The sequence below is a fragment of the Bubalus bubalis genome, chromosome 9 (assembly GCF_019923935.1).
Source record: "Bubalus bubalis isolate 160015118507 breed Murrah chromosome 9, NDDB_SH_1, whole genome shotgun sequence".
Classification (NCBI taxonomy): Eukaryota; Metazoa; Chordata; class Mammalia; order Artiodactyla; family Bovidae; genus Bubalus; species Bubalus bubalis.
The window spans coordinates 61,641,963-61,660,783 of NC_059165.1; the positions used below are offsets into that span (position 1 = coordinate 61,641,963).

General features: G+C 40.9%; 1 protein-coding gene across 8 annotated transcripts in view; it reads left to right on the top strand.

Annotated features, from left to right (window-relative positions):
- The first annotated feature begins 7,885 nt into the window (after positions 1–7,885).
- The window catches only part of FAM13B (family with sequence similarity 13 member B), a 77,577-nt gene continuing 66,641 nt past the window's right edge, over positions 7,886–18,821 (top strand). For 6 of the 8 annotated variants that reach the window (XM_025292637.3, XM_025292643.3, XM_025292641.3 and 3 more), the window contains exons 1-2: positions 7,886–8,215; positions 18,210–18,376. The gene's annotated coding sequence lies outside the window, so the exon portion shown is untranslated. The remainder of the gene's footprint in view (positions 8,216–18,209; positions 18,377–18,821) is intronic. The other 2 variants (XM_025292642.3, XM_006050695.4) reach the window with 1 other exon arrangement.

Below are 18,821 nucleotides of genomic sequence, written 5' to 3' on the forward strand. Positions count from 1 at the left end.
TTTTTTCTTTCCTTTATGTGGATGTAGGGAGAGGGAAGAGGAGAAAGGAATATTCTTTATTTTTTCCTTTTTAAACAATGAAAGTTCCAATTGTGGAAAGAAAATCTAGTTGACTATAGGAATTTAATCAAGAAACCAAAACAATGTAGTCTTATAGATGATGATCTCAGTGACTTATACAACTGTCATATACTGAACTCTGAGATATCAGGCCAAAAATGTGGACTTGGCAAAGATGAGAGTTACTGTCAATTGTTCCAGCTCCCCAAACTGGATGGTATCAGTGGCTGTGTGAGTGAATACAGAAGTTCAAATCAACATCATGCTAACTTCGGTTCTATTCTGAAAACATTCTATTTCAGATATATGTAAAAGGAAGCTTTTTCAGGGCAGAGATCATGGTTATATCCCGCAACACAGTGCCTGGTCCTTAATAGTTGCTCAGGAAATATGTGGTGAATAAATAAATGCACAAAGGTTACTCTGGGTTGCTAAGATCAGAACAGTATTTGCCATTATTTTGGATTTGGCGTGGGATTCGTACACCCTGGAACAGTTTCTTCTTTTTTCAGCTAGTAACATTTTTTTTGTTTATGAAGAGCAAGCATACTTGCACACCGGCACAGCGGTCCTGGGGAAAGGGGCCAGACAGACTTCCACTGTGTTCTTTAGACGACCAGCAATACCACTCTCCAATGGTGAGTGTTGCTTTATCAGAAGATTTAAATTTTCTTGAGGGGGAGGGGAGAGGTTTAGCCTTTTCCTTTTTTTCCCAGTAGAGATGAATACTTTAAGAACAAAAGAATGAATTGGCCAAGTTTGATTGAATTTGATGGCATTTTACTGCTCTGCGGGAGTCAGGGTAGTTACAACCTCATCTCCCTGTGCAGTAGCTGTTCCCGCACACAAAACTGCAAGTATCTTCTCATTCTTATCTACATATATGTCTCATTCTCTTAGTGGGCACTGTAAATATGCTTTTAATTAGGGAGGAGGTGTGCTTGTATTTATTGTAATTCTCAAGGTACAAAAGATGTAAAAACAGTATCAAGAGTTTGGGAGTTTGGGGTGGTGCTTGGTTTTCATTTAAAAATAAACAGACATGGAGAAGGCAATGGCACCCCACTCCAGTACTCTTGCCTGGAAAATCCCATGGACGGAGGAGCCTTGTGGGCTGCAGTCCATGGGGTCGCTGGGAGTCGGACGCGACTGAGCGACTTCACTTTCACTTTTCACTTTCATGCATTGGAGAAGGAAATGGCAACCCACTCCAGTGTTCTTGCCTGGAGAATCCCAGGGACGGGGAGCCTGGTGGCTGCTGTCTATGGGGTCGCATAGAGTCGGACACGACTGAAGCAACTTAGCAGTAGCAGCAGCAGTACAACATGATAAATATATTAAAGTAAACGCTGCTATATGTTATATATGAAAGTTAAAACAGTAAATACTAAGCTCTCATCACAAGAAAAATAACTTTTTCCTATTTAATTTTATATGTATAACACGATAAATGTTCACTAAATTCATTGTGATAATCATTTCATGAGGTATGTAGGTCAAATTATGCTGCATAGCTTAAACTCATACAGTGCTCCGTGTCAATTACATCTCAATAAAACTGGAAAAAAATAAAATAAAATAAAAATAAACAGACAAGTATTTAGTGACTTCTAAGGAAAATTTCCACAGAGGGCCTCATCCCTGGCAATAAAAACCCAGATATGGTGGCAAAACATTTCCAGACACTTCTTTAGGTCTCTGAAAACAGTATAGGAGAGAGGAGTCAAAAACCTGTAGTATACACTTTTATGTATGCCAATTTATTTCAGTATTCTTCTTCCTGTTCTACCAATGAGGCTCTAAGGTACGTTTAGGTTAAGTACCTTGACCAGAGTCACGTGACTAGTAAGGAGAGGGCTAGAACGCAAATGTAGGTTTTCTTATTACAAGTTCAATGGTGTTATTCCAAGGCCAACATTCATAAGTATTCAATGTTTGTTGTGTCCATTTCTAAATAATATCACTGGCAGGGGAGAAGATGATTGGACATGTCTCCCTGGGTCTTGCTGGCTAGTGTGGCTCAGTTTCTTAAGACCATTGTACTAAAAAAGATGATAGCAGTCTTGACTGAACAAATGTTAATTGATATGATAGTACTCAAATAGCCTTGGTCAAAGATGAGATCAGTTAGGGTGAGGAGGGCACTTGAATAATGAACGTTTCCTTATTGATAGCACAAGAGATGGACTCAACATCCTGCTACATCTAAAAGAGCCAAACGTAATCAAACTAATCCAGGTAGGGTTGGAATGGTGGGCAGGAAAGAAGACCATTTGCATTCGCTTTGAGTAATAAGGGTATCTGTTGTAAAGTGACTACAGAGAGCTACTCCCTGACTTCAAGTCTCATCTCAGTGACGCTGGTGACACCGGGGAGGCACACATGCCGGAGTCTTCCTGAGTATCGAGGACATGGTCTGGGGTTGCAGGAAATATATTTCTTTTATAGGGATGTGACCCATGACTTGACTTCTGACAAGCATAAAGCCTCTGATCAGACCAGCTGGGTAAAATGTTTGTTTCTTTGGGCTATAAAAGTCATCTTGCAAAGAAATAACTAAAAAAACAAAACAACAAAAAACGCAACTCAAGTAATAATTTTCCTGGCAGGCCTAACCTTCAGGAGAAATCTTAGAAATATACCAGTCACGTCTTATCTTGGCCAAACAGCTATCTGAAATGCTGTTTCTAACACTAGTTATATATTAAATTGTGACCTCTACCCCTACCAGTAAAGCATTTGTAGGAGAAATGAAGAAAAAGTGATATAATCTTAAAGTAGTCTCTTAGTGACTGCCAAATGTAGACATTCTATTTGTTATAAGATATTAAATCTGAAGTTATGTTATCAGTCAGATGATTCTTTGTTGTGGAGAAGGCTGTCCTGTGTGTGGTTAGGATGTTCAGCAGTATCCTTGACCCCCATCCACTGGATGCCCAAAGTACTTCCCAGGTTTTTTTTCCCCCAATAATTTATTTATTTATTTATTTTGGGTTGTGCTGGGTCTTCGTTGCTACTCCCACGCTTTCTCTGGCTGCAGTGAGTGGGACTACTCTTTATTGGGGTGCATGGGCTTCTCTCTCTGGTGGTTTTTCTTGTTGGGGAGCATGAGCTCTAGCGCATGGGCTCAGTAGTTGTGGTGCAAGGACTTAGTTGCTTCACAACGTGTGGAATCTTCCCAGGCTAGGGACCGAATCTGTGTCCCCTGCACTGGCAGGAGGATTCTTATGCACTCTACCACCAAGTAAGTCTGAGTACCTCCTGAGTTTTGACAACCAAAAACATCTTCAGACATGGCCATAAAAATTATCCCCAGTTGAGAACTACTGCTTTAACCAAAGCACTGGAGCTTGTGGTAAAGAATCTGCCTGCCATTGCAGGAGACTCAGGAGACATGGGTTTGATCCCTGGGTTGGGATCCTTTGGGAGTAGGAAGTGGCAACCCATTCCAGTATTCTTGCCAGGAAAATCCCATGGACAGAGGAGCCTGGTGGGTTACAGTCCATGGGGTTGCAAGGAGTCAGGCATGACTGAGCATGCTTGCACCAAGGTATTGCAGAGAAAAAAAACCTCTTTCCTCCCCCTCCAAAAAAACTCTAAAGTGAATTCTGAAATGGACTATCCCTAGAAATGAGAGGATTCAGACAAAATTACGAGATGAATCTAAAAACTCACAAGTTATGAAAGGTCAGGTGAGAATTACTGAGTGTTGTTTTGGAGACTGTTGCTGGTATGCTATGACTCTTAGCATAGATGCCTGCCTGCCTCTTACCTCAAGCTAAGTGAGAGGGATCTTCAGTGGAACTACTCAAAGTACTTGAGATGTGTCTCTAGCAGTTAAAGGAAGCATGGTAGACTTGTGGTTGTCTCCTGCCTGAAAAACAGAGGACAAGAGACAGGCTGGGCTGACAGCTGGGCTGGCAGCTGTTCTGGCAGCAAAGAGGAACGCTGAAACTGCACTGGAATTAGCCTATTTTTCCAAGTTTGTTTGGGCAAGAAGTACATGAGAGCTTCATGTGGACCAGGTGTGGACCATACAAAGTTGGACTAGCCTAAACAGTGCCATCAGAAAAAAAGCTCCCCCTCCTCCAGACACTTTACTTCTATTTGAATGGAAAATACTCCCACTAATTTAGTTTGGACCAAACACTTTACTGCCACCTACTGGAAAATTGTCAAAATAAATATACAAATCTACAAGGATGATGTGAATGGCATTCCCTCGGTAAGAAGTGTATAACCTTGCACAATGTGGGGTGGTCCCAGAGCCACTTACAAATGGGCCAGTATAAGAGCTACCTTAGATCCTACCTGACAGGGTCCTAACTGAGAAAAACAGTTTCAAGAGACAAGAAGTTGGAGGTGGGCTTCCATGGTACCATTAGGTGGTAAAGAATCTGCCTGCAATGTGGAGACCCAGGTTCGCTTCCTGGGTCAGGAAGATCCCTTGGAGAAGAGAATGGCTACCCACTCCAGTATTCTTGCCTGGAGAATTCCATGGACAGAGGAGTCTGGTGGACTGCAGTGCATGGGGTCCAAAGAGTCGGACACGACTGAGTGACTAACATTCACTTTTACCAGATTCTTAGGGATGGAAAGAGAGAGTAAAGAACTGCCAGAATAAAACGCTTTTGTTCAGATCAAGGTTACTATGATAACCACCAAAGAATGGAGATGGTAGTGGTTTCTGAAAACCATCAAGCATCCATTAGAAAAAAAGGCAGCTTTAATCACCTGCCAGGCCCAGAGTGTGAAACCACCACATGGAAGTAAAAGTTACAGATTTTCCTGCTCCCCAATCTTTTCCTCTCTCTTCTTCCCTTTCTTGGTTTGTGAGCTGGGAGAGAATAAGAAAGACCAGGCATAATGCCTCTGCAGGGCAAGCAGTGAGCCAGCTGTCCTAAGACGGAAAAGATTCCCTCTTTTGTGACTCAATGACCACAGGACTTTCTATTCCTAATAGGAACCACAGAACTCATGGAACCTGAGTCAGGTATATGACAGATCGACTCCACTGCACAGGTTTAAAGGGATGATGAAATTTAAAAAGAAAGCTCTTTTGTTCTGTTTTTTAAAGTTATACCCCTAAACTCTGTATGTTGAACATATTGATTACTTAAAGTAGGATCTGGAAAAGATATCTTCCAAGGACATGCTCTTGAGTTTTATGGGGAAAATGGTCTTTGAATCAGTTCATTTGTTGAGAGCCCATACTTTGGGAGTAGGGCACATGAGCATGCAAGGGACTCTCTGTCATCTGGGAGCTTGCAGTCTTGGGTTTCATACTCAGAGTAATGTAACTATTAATGTCAGTTATGTCAACAAGAGCCTGTGTTGCATAGGCAGAGCAGGTTCAGGAGGGTTTTTACTCTAATGATTTCCTCTCCTATGACTTTTTTACTCACTTATGATTAAGCTTTAGAAGCAATCATGTTGCCCCCGTTCTTCAAGCATGGAATCACAGGTAAAGCTTCCATTTAAGATATTTAAAGAGAGGTGCAAAACTGAATGCATATAGGCTGCATCTTGATTGGGCTGCTTTGAAACCAGAATCTGCCTGGCCCTCAATTTGGCAGATTCAGACACTTATATGTCAATTTACTCAGGCTAAATTAGGCTCTGGGAATTTAATTTGGATAAGACAACTTCATAATTCAACCCAATGAATGGAAGTTGATTTATGAACCATGATGTGAATATACTGAGAAAAACTGTATTGCTAGTGTCACTAGTACCAGTCATGTGCTTTGGACGATTGCTTCTTACTGGGTTTGTTGATTTAGTTGAGATTTCCTGACTGATGGGAACATTACCTGATGAGTGTGGAATCAGAGCATGGGTCTTTGTGTGTTCTTAAAGGCTAGCTTTAACTTGTTTATTAGGATATAAACTCAATGACAGGGCTCTTATTTTCTTTTTTTTTCTTTCTTATTTTCTGATGTATTCTAAGAGACTAGAATATAATAAGCATTCAGTATTTGTTGAGTGAGAGACTGAATCTGACCTAAGTTTTTTTAAACTGTTCTGTTAATGGATGGGTTATTGGTCCTGGTCATTAAAATCATAGCCTCTCTCCTAGACAGACAGCCCACTGCTGCTGCTGCTGCTAAGTCGCTTCAGTCATGTCAGACTCTGTGCGACCCCATAGACGGCAGCCCACCAGGCTCCCCCATCCCTGGGATTCTCCAGGCAAGAACACTGGAGTGGGTTGCCATTTCCTTCTCCAGTGCATGAAAGTGAAAAGTGAAAGTGAAGTCGCTCAGTCGTGTCCAACTCCTAGCAACCCCATGGATTGCAGCCCACCAGGCTCCTCTGTCCATGGGATTTTCCAGGCAAGAGTGCTGGAGTGGGGTGCCATTGCCTTCTCCCAGAGAGCCTACAATACATTTTTATTCAGATTCTGCAGGTTCTAGACTCTTTATGGACCCCACCCCTCTCTTATGACAGCATCAATTGGGCATGTGACACTTAGTGACAGATGGTTTATTTTACTCTCTCTAATGAAATTTGGGAGCCACCCTGTTCTTTGTAACACATTTACAGATCATCTCACAGAGTGACTTTTCTTTTTCATTGTTCCTTTTTTTTTCTTGGCCAATCTTGTTCCAAGTTCTAAGAGGTTTCTTCTCTTACATTTTCTGGGTTTCTGACTTCCAGCTCAGGCAGGTAGGGTAAAACTGAATTGTAGTGGTTTATATTTTCACAGGGGCCTCCCAGATGGCTCAGTGGTAAAGAATCTACCTGCCAATGCAGGAGATGCAGGTTTGATCCCTGGATCAGGAAGATCCCCTGGAGAAAGAAATGGCAACCCAGTCCAGTATTCTTGCCTGGGAAATCCCATGGACAGAGGAGCCTGGTGGGCTACAGTGCATGGGGTCGCAGAGTCGGACACGACTTAGCGACTAAACATTTTTACTGACACCCAGAGTTCTTTGTGCGGGCGTGGATCTACCTACCGGCTATCAAGGAATCTAAAGGCAGAAAACTGCGTTTTACTCAAAGCCCTTAACAAACTAAAGCAAAAAAAAAAAAAAAAAAAGAGAGAGAGAGATTGGCTGAATATTCATACCTTTGTGAAGGCTACCGCCTTCACAATGAAGAAAGGAACTGCACGGTCGGTCTGGGTGGCTATGCAAGCAAGTCCAGATTCCCTAGGCTCAGAGAGCTCCTCATTCTTTCTGCCTTTCAGCTTTGCGTCTCAAATTCTGGATCAGTATAGGAAACTCTATGTAAGCATATGATCTCTCGACTTTCATATTCCCCGATGCTTTCGGCACCAAAGGCATCTATATTATCTCTGGAGTCTAGGTCATGTCCTTAGGTGAAGAGAAAGGGTGCGGGCGGACAGAGTCTCCAGTTTAATCTCCATCGCTGAGAAAGAGAACGTGAGTCACCGCTTCAATTTGCCCGGAGGTTTTCTGTTCAAGTCTCCGCGCTCCTCACCTAGATAAGGGTACCCGGGTTTTTCTGGTTTCCTGCAAAGTGGCATGTTCCCTCTGCAGAGACCAGGAGTGACCTCGGGCTGCGGAATTTGCCCTTCATGACTCCTACGTCCCCTCCCCACTTTCCTCTTCTTTCCAACCTCTCCAGACTGAGGACCCCCAGACATCTCCCTCGGGTCCGCGCCCTGCTTCTCAACTCTTAACTCAGGGCCCAAATTTGGAGTGAGAGAACCCCCTTCACCCCCTACCCGGACTCTTAAGTGCACAGACTTCAGAACTGCACCCAGCGTCTGTGGGGGGGTCCCCAGCTCTCACTGCGCACTCGCCCCGCCCCCGCCCGCGGGCCCGCCCCGCCTCCTCCCACGCACGTCACGTCCGGCCCGGCCCCAGCCCGCCCTGCGCCCTGCGCCCTCCGCCCTCCGCTCTCCTCCGCTTGCTGTTAGGGAGGCTCTGCGCCTCAGTCGCTGCCTCCGTGGCCGCTCCCGCCCCGTCTTCCGCGTCTCCGCCGCCGCCACGGCCGGGGGCATCCGGGGGTCGCCTACCGGGCTGGCCCCGAGCCACAGTCGTCGCCTCAGCCTCCCGCCAGTGGCTGCCACAGGAACAGGCTCGCCGGTCGCGGAGTCACTTGGGGCCTCAGTTCTCGCCCTCTTGCAGTCGCCGCAGGTCCTGGAGAAGCGGCCGCGGCCGGGGAACGGGGCGTCGCGGTTCCAAGGGTAGGTGAACGGGCGGGTACCCCATCTGCGCATGCGCCGGTCCCGTAGCCGCGGCCCTCACCCCTCTGCCGCCCCCCGGCGCCGTGTCCCACTCGCGCTGGGTTCTAGGGCTTTGCCCCTCTTGGTGCGTGGGAGACCGGGCAGAGCCCTAAAGGTGCGTCATTCGTAGAGAGGGCCCCCTTTCTCCTCTAGCAAAATAGGTGAAGCTGTGCCTCTGGCTTCCAGGGGGTGTGGCAGTCTTCGATATTTTCAGCCGCTGCAGTGCGCGTGAGCGGGTGTGAGTTCTCACCTCCTGGCTCCCCCTAAGTGGAAGCCACAGCTACCTACGCTTGTTTGCTAGCCTCCCCTGCACACCGGACCTGCGCCGCCTCCCTACCCTTTTCCTTCGTGCTGGGCAGTGAAGTTGATGCAGAAAAAAAAAGTGTGGTTTAATCCGGGCTCTATTGCGCCCCTTTTTAAGATCACGTGAGATGAGTGGTTGCTTACTTCCTTAAATCGTTCAGAGAATATAGCCAAAATTGGGCTGTTGGTGCACTGGGGACTTGTCTAGAATGCACTCTGCATAGACCAGGCTAGGGAGGGTATAGCACTGTCTCAGGGCGCCTGGTTTCCTAGATAAGGTAATGGGAAATTCAGTCAGTTGACACACTTGCCCAGTGGGAAGTTGGTATACTTGAATTAAATGTCAGTTAAAAACCAAACTGACATTTCATTCGGCTCCCTATTATGCCGTCTAATCAATGAAAAAAGTACCTAAGATTGGGCACTTACCTTATTTTCAAGTTGATGATAATCTAAAAATGGCAACTGGGACCTCAGTGATGCAGATTACGAAGGTTAAATAACTGAGGTGCACTTACCTTAAAAGGCGGACATTAAAGGGTGGTGTTGAATTACTGACTTTCTGGGTTAATGTGGGGCTGTGTCTTCAACTTTCGTTTTTGTAACCTTGCATGCAATACTTGATGGCCTGGGTGTCTCTCAGGTACTGTGCTTTTTTTAGTAAGTGCCTGTACTTGTTGAATGGAATTAATGAACTGCTTCTCATTTGTATATCTGTCGGTAGCTTCTTACTTTCTTAATCTCTGCTTCTTCTAAAATTTGGGCCGTATTTTCAACGATTTAATTGTGTTACCGGTTAGGGATCTGGGACATTTCTTAAATCCTGGGAAAGATGTAGAAAGGTTTATCAGTGTCGTAAAATTCTTCCTTAGGTGAAGTAAATGTTACGTTGTATATGTGTTTTAAACTACATATATACTGTTTTATTTTTTGGTATTAATATGAGTATAGAATTCTAGCATTTTCTATGTCTTTAAAATTTTATTTATTTAAAAATTAGTAGGCTATTTTTAGAGAAGTTTTAGGTTCACAAAAAAATTGATCATAAAGTACAATTTTGCTATATATCTCTTTTCTCCTGAACACAGTTTTCCCTACTCTTTATTGTTTTTATTAGAATGCCGTTTGTTTTAGGACAGAGATAATGACTGAAATGAATGTATTGTGCCATGTCAGTTTCCCCCACCAATAAAAGAGCTATTTTTATTATCATCTATGAATAACCTCAGTCTGAGCATGGCTTCCCTTGTTTAGTTGCTAAGTCATGTCTGACTCTTTCGACCCTATGGACTGTAGCCCACCAGGCTCTTCTGTCCTTGGGATTTCCTAGGCAGGAATACTGGAGTGGGTTGCCAAAGCCCCTCCCTCTTTGTTGTACCGACTTTAATATTGGAGAACATAATAATATAAATTGTAGCTATATTTTGAAAAAAATTGTAATAAATGTGTATAATGTAAAATTTACCATTTCAACCATTTTTAAGTGTAGAATTCAGTGGCATTAAGTACATTCTCAGTGGTGTACAACCATTGCTTTCATGAGTGCTCAGTTGTGTCCAATTGTTTATGACCCCATGGACTGTAGCCCTACAGGCTCCTTTGTTCATGGGATTTTCCTGGCAGGAATCCTGGAGTGGGTTTCCTCCTCCAGGGGATCTTTTAAACCCAGGGATTGAACCTGCGTCTTCTGTACTGAAGGCTGATTCTTTACATTGTAGGCTGAGCCACTGGGGAAGCCCTTGTGCAACTATTGTTAGTTTCCATTTCTAGTGCTTTTTCATCATTCCAAACAAACTGTGTAGGCAGTAATTCCCCATTCCCGCTTCCTTCTAGCCCCTGGTAACTGCTCTTCTTCTTTTTGTCTCTATAATTTGCCTGTTCTAGGTACCTTACATAGGTGGAATCAAATAGCATTTGTCCTTTTTTTGTGTTTGGCATATTTCATTTAGTACGTTTTTCAAGGCTCATTCATATTGTAGTGTGTATCAGAATTTCCTTCCCTTTTAAGATTGGATAATATATTCCATCGTGTGTATATATACAACATTTCGTTTATCCATTCATCTCTTGATGAGTATTTGGATTGTTTCTACTTTTTGGCTTTGAGTAATGCTGCTATGAACATTGGTGTACAAGTATCTGTTTAAGTTCTTGCATTTGATTCTTTTAGGTATATACCTAGGAGTGAAGTTGCTGATAATTCTGTGTTTAACTTTTTGAGGAACATCTAAACTGTTTTCCAGGACTGCTGCACCATTTTACATTCCCATTTAGCAATGCACAAGGGTTCCAGTTTCTCTCCATCTCTTCAGCAGTTGTTACTTCCCTTTCTTTATTTGTTGGTTTATTTGGTAATAGCCATCCTAATGGGGGTGAACAGGTATCTCATTGTGGTTTTGATTTGCGTGTCCCTAAGACTGATGCTGAACATTTTTTCATCTGTGTATCTTTGGAGAAATATGTTTAAGCCCTTTGCTCAATTTTTTAAATTGAATTTGTTTCTTTGTTGTTGAGTTACTTTCAAAAAGTCATTTTGTAAATGATTTAAATCTTTTATCTGAAAACTTTAATGGTTCTTAAAAATGAAGTATTGAAATTAAAAAAAATAGAAATTGGGGAATTCCCTGGTGGTCCAGTGATTAGGACTCTGTGCTTCCACTGCAGGAGGCATTGGTTCAATTCCTGCTTGGGAAACTAACATCCTACATGCCACAAGGCACGGCCAAAAAAAAAAGGGGGGGGGGGGGAGAATTTCTGTTTACAGATGGATAAACAGGGAAGAGATTATTCATCTGAAAAAGGTTTACAATTATTTACTAAGTCACACTGCATTAAAAAGATCTCAATTAGGTATATATCAGGATGGAGAACTTACTTGTATAACCTCAGCATTACAAAAGTGATGCATTAAATGAAGATCCTGTCCTCTCCAATGAGTAGGGTTAATGCTCTTAAACTTTCCTTTCTTTATATTTTGTTAACACAGCTAGGAGCAGAGGAGGGGATTACTGGGTGGAGAAAAAGAAAGTGTAGTATGTACACATGAACTTGACCTGAAACAATGTTCTCCAAGTGATGCAGTAGGCTCCTATGTGGGGTGGTTCACTTTGGGACCTTATAGGAGAGCTGACTTTGATTGGAAATGGGAATAATGAAGGATTTTTAAAATAGAATGTAATAAAGGTGGGTTTAATGCACCAACTCCCAATCACATAGTACACTGTAACTGTACTGTAAGTCGTTTCAGTTGTGTCCTACTCTGTGCGACCCCAGAGATGGCAGCCCACCAGGCTCCCCCGTCCCTGGGATTCTCCAGGCAAGAACACTGGAGTGGGTTGCCATGTCCTTCTCCAATGCATGAAAGTGAAAAGTGAAAGTGAAGTCGCCCAGTCATGTCCGACTCCTAGCGACCCCATGGACTGCAGCCCACCAGGCTCCTCCGTCCATGGGATTTTCCAGGCAAGAGTACTGGAGTCGGGTGCCATTGCCTTCTCCACATAGTACACTAGATAGGTACGAATTGTAATGGTATGGAGGATAATTCATTATCAGATTTATTTATTCACTCACTGGATATTTTTCTTTTTCTAAATGTAAGCTACATGAAGGAGCAAAACCAGAGCAGTTACTTGATTATAGTTGTATAACCGTACATTTATTAAACATTGAATTATGCACTTGAAAAGAGTGAATTTTATGATATGTAAATTACACCTTAATAAAGCTGTTTTTTTAAAAAAGCAACCCACCAGTGGACTCTAAGGAACTTATATATTCTCTTGGGGGAAAGAGACTTTAAACAGACACAGAAGGGGATGTATAATAAAACTTACGATGATTGTTTTAGAGCTGAGGAACAACGTGCCCTAAGAAAATTAACAGGGGATATCATTAGGTTAGATGGGTTGGAGAACCCCCTCCAAGAATGAGACTTGAGTAAGAGTGGAAGATGAGAAAGAGGAAGTAAGGGACAGTGTTTGGGGTAAATGAACCAGCAAGTATAAAAGTCTTAGGTTGAGGGATATGCAGTGGGTTGACAAGATAATTTAATGAAACTTATTAGATTTCTACTAGAGAAGTAAATACCCTAAATCTTTTTGGTTGGGTTTTTACCTAACTTCAGTATATTTTTTCTTTTGTATATGATGTGTAATAATTCTATTCTCTGTGGCTTTAAGCATTTTTCAGAGAAATGTATGTCTGGTTTCTATTATTGCCCTTTTCTGAAATGGAAAAATAGAAAAACTTGAATTGTTTACTTAAAATATGTATTTTTGTTTTTGTGTATCAGGCTGCTGTTCCTTGTAATTGAAAAGGAAAAGTGAAAATAAAGCTCATATCACTTGCTGATTGACATAGTAGGTGCTTCATATTTGGGGGAAAGACCAGGGGGAGGTCTTTTGGATACCAGTCAATCCGCCTGCCAATGCAGGAGACTCAGGAGATGTGGTTCGATCTCTTGAGTCGGAAGATTCCCTGGAGGAGGAAATGGCAACCCGCTCCAGTTTTCTTGCCTGGAAAATTCCATGGACAGAGGAGCCTGGTGGGCTATAGTCCATGGGATCACAAAGAGTTGAACTCAACGAGCACCACACACACACAGTGGATTAAAAATTTGGAAAAGTGAAGGAGGTCAAATTAAGGATCAGATAAGAAAATATTTTTATGTTAAAAGCAGACTATATTGTGGTTCATTGTAGAACCACTTTTGAAACTAATAATTTCAAAAGATATATATACAAGTGTTGGCATAATGATTTTTGAATAGCAAGTACAGAATATTTGCTTTATGAATTACCTTTATGAAGTATCATTTCATACATTTCAGTGAAACTTCAGACAGTTTTTTCAGTGTTGGCTGCAGTCATTGTTGTCTAAAAGAGTGTTAACTAAAAGGCAGCAGACTAGAGTTTTACTGACTATTTTAGTGACCTACTCACTAGTCAAGTGACTTTAAACCAGTTTCTTAAGCTCTGAAATTTTTTTTTTGTTACTCTTTTGAGAAAGAAAATGATAATCTACTATGCTTATTTCACAGGGAATGGTTGTGAAGATTCATTTGGATAGTGAACTGGAAAGTATACCAGAAATGATAGCATCATTTCAGATATTAGAGTTCTGCTGTTGTATAATATTCACAACCTGGGAAACAAAGTTGAAATCTATTTTTTTTTCCTCTCAAAGTTCATAATTAAGTGGAAAAGACGTATACAAAAAATAAGTATAATCAGTGCTTTTTTGTTTGTATGTCACTCTTGCCCCATACCCCCCCAGCAATTTTTACACAGGTCTGTGCAAAAAGAGAGAAATGTTCTGCTCTCAAGGGATCCATTTGGTTAGAACAAGTTGTGGAATTACTTCCAATGGTTAAAAAAAAAAAAAGAAGTGTATTGTAGTTTGTTATTAAAGAGCAGCAAGAAATGATATGCTAGTCTTAAGATCATACTCATTAGTAGGCCCAAGGTGAGCACGTTTTCAGTGGAGGAACGTGAAAAGTTACTAGAACAGAGGAGTCTTGAAGAGTCAACATTTGTCACAGTTGAGATCATACGCATGATGTGATTGACTAGAATGTGTTCTCTTTAATGCATATATGCTTTCTCAGATATTTTGTGTCATCTTCTAAATTGTAGAGCTATTTTTTTTTTGAAAGGCTCAGTCATGTTGGTACTTAGTCGGAAGAACTAATTTAACATTTACTCAGTTTGACTTGGTAGAAAATCATGCTAAAGTAGTAACCAGTGACCTCGGAGTGCACGTAAAGGAATATTTTGGGAGCCAGCTTGCTCTAGCACACACTTAAACCGTTTCATGAGGAAACGTCATTTAAAGTGTCACATTTTCTCATACTTTAGGATTAAACATCACTCCAGCACTCTAACCTGTTTTTCATGCACTGTTATGTGAACTTTATAAAACTCAAGATCTGACTCCTGATAAATATCTTAAAAGGTCATCCTTTGAGGAAGTTTCTTCATCTATCTTGGAGACTAACTTCAGGTACCTTATGGGTTCCTTGGCTTTTAAAATCAGATTTGTGGCTTATTTCCAAGTAGATGTGAGAGTAAATCTTTTTGCCTGTATAATACTGCTCATTTTCATGTTCTAGTTTCTTAAGACTTAAATTACTTCTGTTAGATTTGGAGTTAGATCCAGCAGCACATTCTAGCATCATTTACAAATTTTGAAGTTTAGCTCAGTGCCTTGAGGCTCAGTACCTGTAAAAGGGGAATAGTGCCTTTTATATTAAAAAAAAATAGCATTTTTTAGGTATGAGAAATAACTTACGAAGTGCTTACAGATATAAATCAGAGTTTCTTTTCATTCTTTTAAAAAATTATAACTGATTTACAGTATTATTAGTTTCAGATATACAACAGTGATTGTTTCGTAGTTTTATATATTATACTCTAAAGTTATTATAAAGTGCTTTTCTTTCTTGCTTTGATTATCTTTGTTGCTGGAAGGAAATACGGCAGCCACTTTTGATGTTTTATTTAGTTTTTAATCACTTAAGGAGATGTTCAGTTCTTATTTATCTTCTTTGTGTAGCCAGTGTTATTCTTATTTATGCTTCTTATTTATGTCTTTATTCAACATATATTTTAAACTTTAAATTATGTGTTAGGGATTGTATGAGGCTATACAAAGATGAAATGACAGGGTCGCTACCTACAAGGTCCTCTCTTGAAAAAAAGAGACAGACGTATTTTTAGATTCTATGGAATCATTGCTAAAAAGGTAAGAAACACAATAGGAGTAAAAGAGGAGAACTGTTTGCCTCAGGAAGTCATGGAGGGTTTGACAGAGGAAGTAAAGTTGAGACTTGATGGTGAATTGGAAGTTTGATGTACAAGATGGAATTTGTCATGGTGTTGAGTTAGGGCTCCAAGACAGAAAACAGAATGCACGCACAGCTTGGGAGGTGTGGTTTGTGAATTTCAAGTATTTAAATATTGTTGGAGAGTAGAGTGAGGTGGTGGAGAAGGCAATGGCACCCCACTCCAGTACTCTTGCCTGGAAAATCCCATGGACAGAGGAGCCTGGTGGGCTGCAGTCCATGGGGTCGCTAAGAGTCAGAGACGACTGAGCGACTTCACTTTCCCTTCTCACTTTCATGCATTGGAGAAGGAAATGGCAACCCACTCCAGTGTTCTTGCCTGGAGAATCCCAGGGACGGGGAGCCTTGTGGGCTGCCGTCTATGGGGTCGCATAGAGTCGGACACGACTGAAGCGACTTAGCAGCAGCAGCAGCAGAGTGAGGTAGAGGAATGTCAGGAAAGGAGATTTTAGGTGAAGTACTTGTAGGCCTTGCAATAGAGTTTGCAGTCTATGGTGTATGTCAGAGGTTCATAAAACTTTGTATGTATTACAGTCCCTCGAAGAGCTGATTAAACATACAGAGGCCCTGGCCAGGTTCTCATGGATGCTAGGTTGGGGTTGTGGCTGTATACTGAATATCTGTATATTGAACAACCCTTCCCCATCCCCAGATGAAGTTAGGAAAGCAGTGCTGTAGGTCGCTGGTCTCAAAAGTGAGGTGCTGGCACTTTGAATGGGCAGAATGATCTGTTAAAATGTGTGTGGAGGTGGAGGAATACAGTTTACATTTCTGTTTATTTTTAATGTTAATTTTTTTTTTCCTTTTGCTGAGTCGTGCTGCAAGCAGAATTTTAGTTCCCTGATCAGGAATCAAGCTAGTGCCTCTTGGGTGGAAGTGCAGAGCCCTGACTACTAAACTGCCAGAGAATTACCTTTAAAAATGTTATTAGAGTGTTATGTTTCTTATGTTCATAATATCTTAGGGTATTCAATATTTTACCTTAGATATACATATGTATGAGAGGTATAGTTGTAATCTTTTTCCTGATTGAAAAATTTGGAGCCTAGGGCTCTAGGCATTGGAAAACAATTGAGGAATTTTGTGCAGGGAATTTAGGTTAGATTTGAGTATTGAGGATATCAGTAAGGAGAATAGATGAGGGGACTTAGTCACAGGGGATTTTATCTCCTTTTGTCTTTATTACTTTTCTTCTGATTTAAAAGTTTGAAATCATGTAGGTTATAAAATAGTTGACTGGTCATGAAACCTTTTTGAGAGTTACTCAGAATGAATCAGGCTATTTACTAATAGATTTTCTCTAGGGGTAACCAGTTTTTAAAAGAGGGGTAAATGAGCTGTCTTAAGGTGAAATGTTTTGTTTAGTGGGTTGCAGTTAGTAAAATATATGTGTTGCATCTAGCTCCATGATTTAGCGAGTGTGGTTATACAAAATATACTCGATTTCATTGCTCATTGTAGTTCTGAAATCACAGAGGAGGGTTGGTTGGTTATTAGATGTGTTGTCCCTGAAGTTAATCTCTCTAAAAGATCTTATATAACTTTGAAGTTGTTTTTCATGTAAGAGACTACATGTTTTAGCAGGCATTTCAGGATGTTTTAGAAGTAATCGTCTACTAAACATTTGTTGTGGGAATGTGGTTTTCCTTCCCCTCCGTTTTTAATGTTCCTCCTGGAGGTATATGTTACTATTAACACGTTTTTGAAAACCACACTGTATGATAATACTCTTCTGCTTACCTGAACCCTCTTGAGCAGGGACCTGCAGTGTACTGAGCTTATTAGAAGATTTTACATAGATTATTAGAATTTACAGAAGATGATGAGACCAAATATTAAACACATTGCCAACAGGTTTTCCCTGCCCTTCTGTCTCTCCACAGCCTCTTTTGCTGGCCTTTTAACAGTATGTCAAGAAGAGAAAGAAATTGATTTTCTTTCTAATGCATGCATGGATTTTCTCAGTAAAATGTAACACGTGTAGGTATTTTTTATATAAGGAAACCTAGGCTTAGCGACATGGAAGCTGTTCAGGATCACATCTACAGAGCTAATATTTGAATATGCACCTTTCTAGTGCTGTGTATACACGTTGCATATGCACTTTCTAGTTCTAGTTGGAAAACTCCTCTTTTCCAACATGCACTATTGCCTCTTCAAATTAGAAGGTGCGTACTACTGTGTTCTGGATAACAGAATGTTTCTTGTATACAAAGTAAAGTATGTAAGTGTGGTACCAAGCTTAAACTCATGTCTTTCACTCTGATCTAAAAGTGCTTCCATGTTTAGTTCTGAGTATATGAGTAAGGATGGAATAGGACTGGGTGGGATGTGTGTGGGTGTGTGCACAAATGAAGGGTCCATTGAGGAAAAATGTATTATGAGAATGGTGTAATCCCTGAAGATGTGTGCTGTCAAAGATTATCCTGTGCAATGCGTTTGTTTATCTTTAGCAGAAAGATTCATACCCAGGTTAGCCATCATAATTTGAAACCTTGTGTAAGATTTTGCCTCTTGTTCTCAGACAGATTTTTTTAAAAATTATTTATCTATGTGGCTGCATCAGGTCTTAGTTGCGGTGTGCGGGATCTAATTCCCTGACCAGGGACTGAATCCAGGCTCCCTGCATTGGGAGCTTGGCGTCTTGGCCACTGGACCACCAGGGAAATCCCTCTCAGACAGATTTTTTTTAGGCAGAAGAATGCTTTTTGTTTTAGTTGCCTTCCTGAATAGATTCACTGCTTATTCTAGTCTCTTCTCACAGTTAAAGATGTTATAGGAAATTAAAAGAAATTTTTTTTTTTCTTCTAGATTAACTGCTGAAGTACTGATCGAGTTCTGCGTTTCTTCAATGAGGAACTATAGGCTGATCTTCTGCCATAATCTCAAACAGCCATAAATGACAAAAGAATGCTTGCTCAGTGAGGGTAGCTGGTGCAGAAACCATTTTTTAAACTTAGGTGTTTAAGTACTCAAAGGTAAGTTTTCACAATAGTAATTATCCCATGCTTATATATCCACAGAGATTTTAGAATTAATTTCCTATTGCTGCTATTGACTAGTTAACTTCAGGTTTTGTAGTTATTAGCTGACATCAGATGTGTTAAAGAATGGATTTTGCTTGTCTGAAACTGTTTACATTTATGGCATTTTCCTGTCCCTAAGTTAATTTTTACTATTTATATAAGTTTCATTTGTTCTCCAGTGGGTTTACCTTTTATACATATGGACATATACATATATATTTATTTGTGTAAACTTTTAGAATATTGAGCTTTTTTTTGTTTTGCTCTTATCTTTCTCTTGTAGTGTGAAAGGAATTGTGTCTCTGGGGTGATGAAAAAAGCTCAGTTGGTGTCTTTTTGTTCATTATCAATTTTTGAAAAAAGTTTTTCTTTCCTTTATCTATATAAATTAATAAAA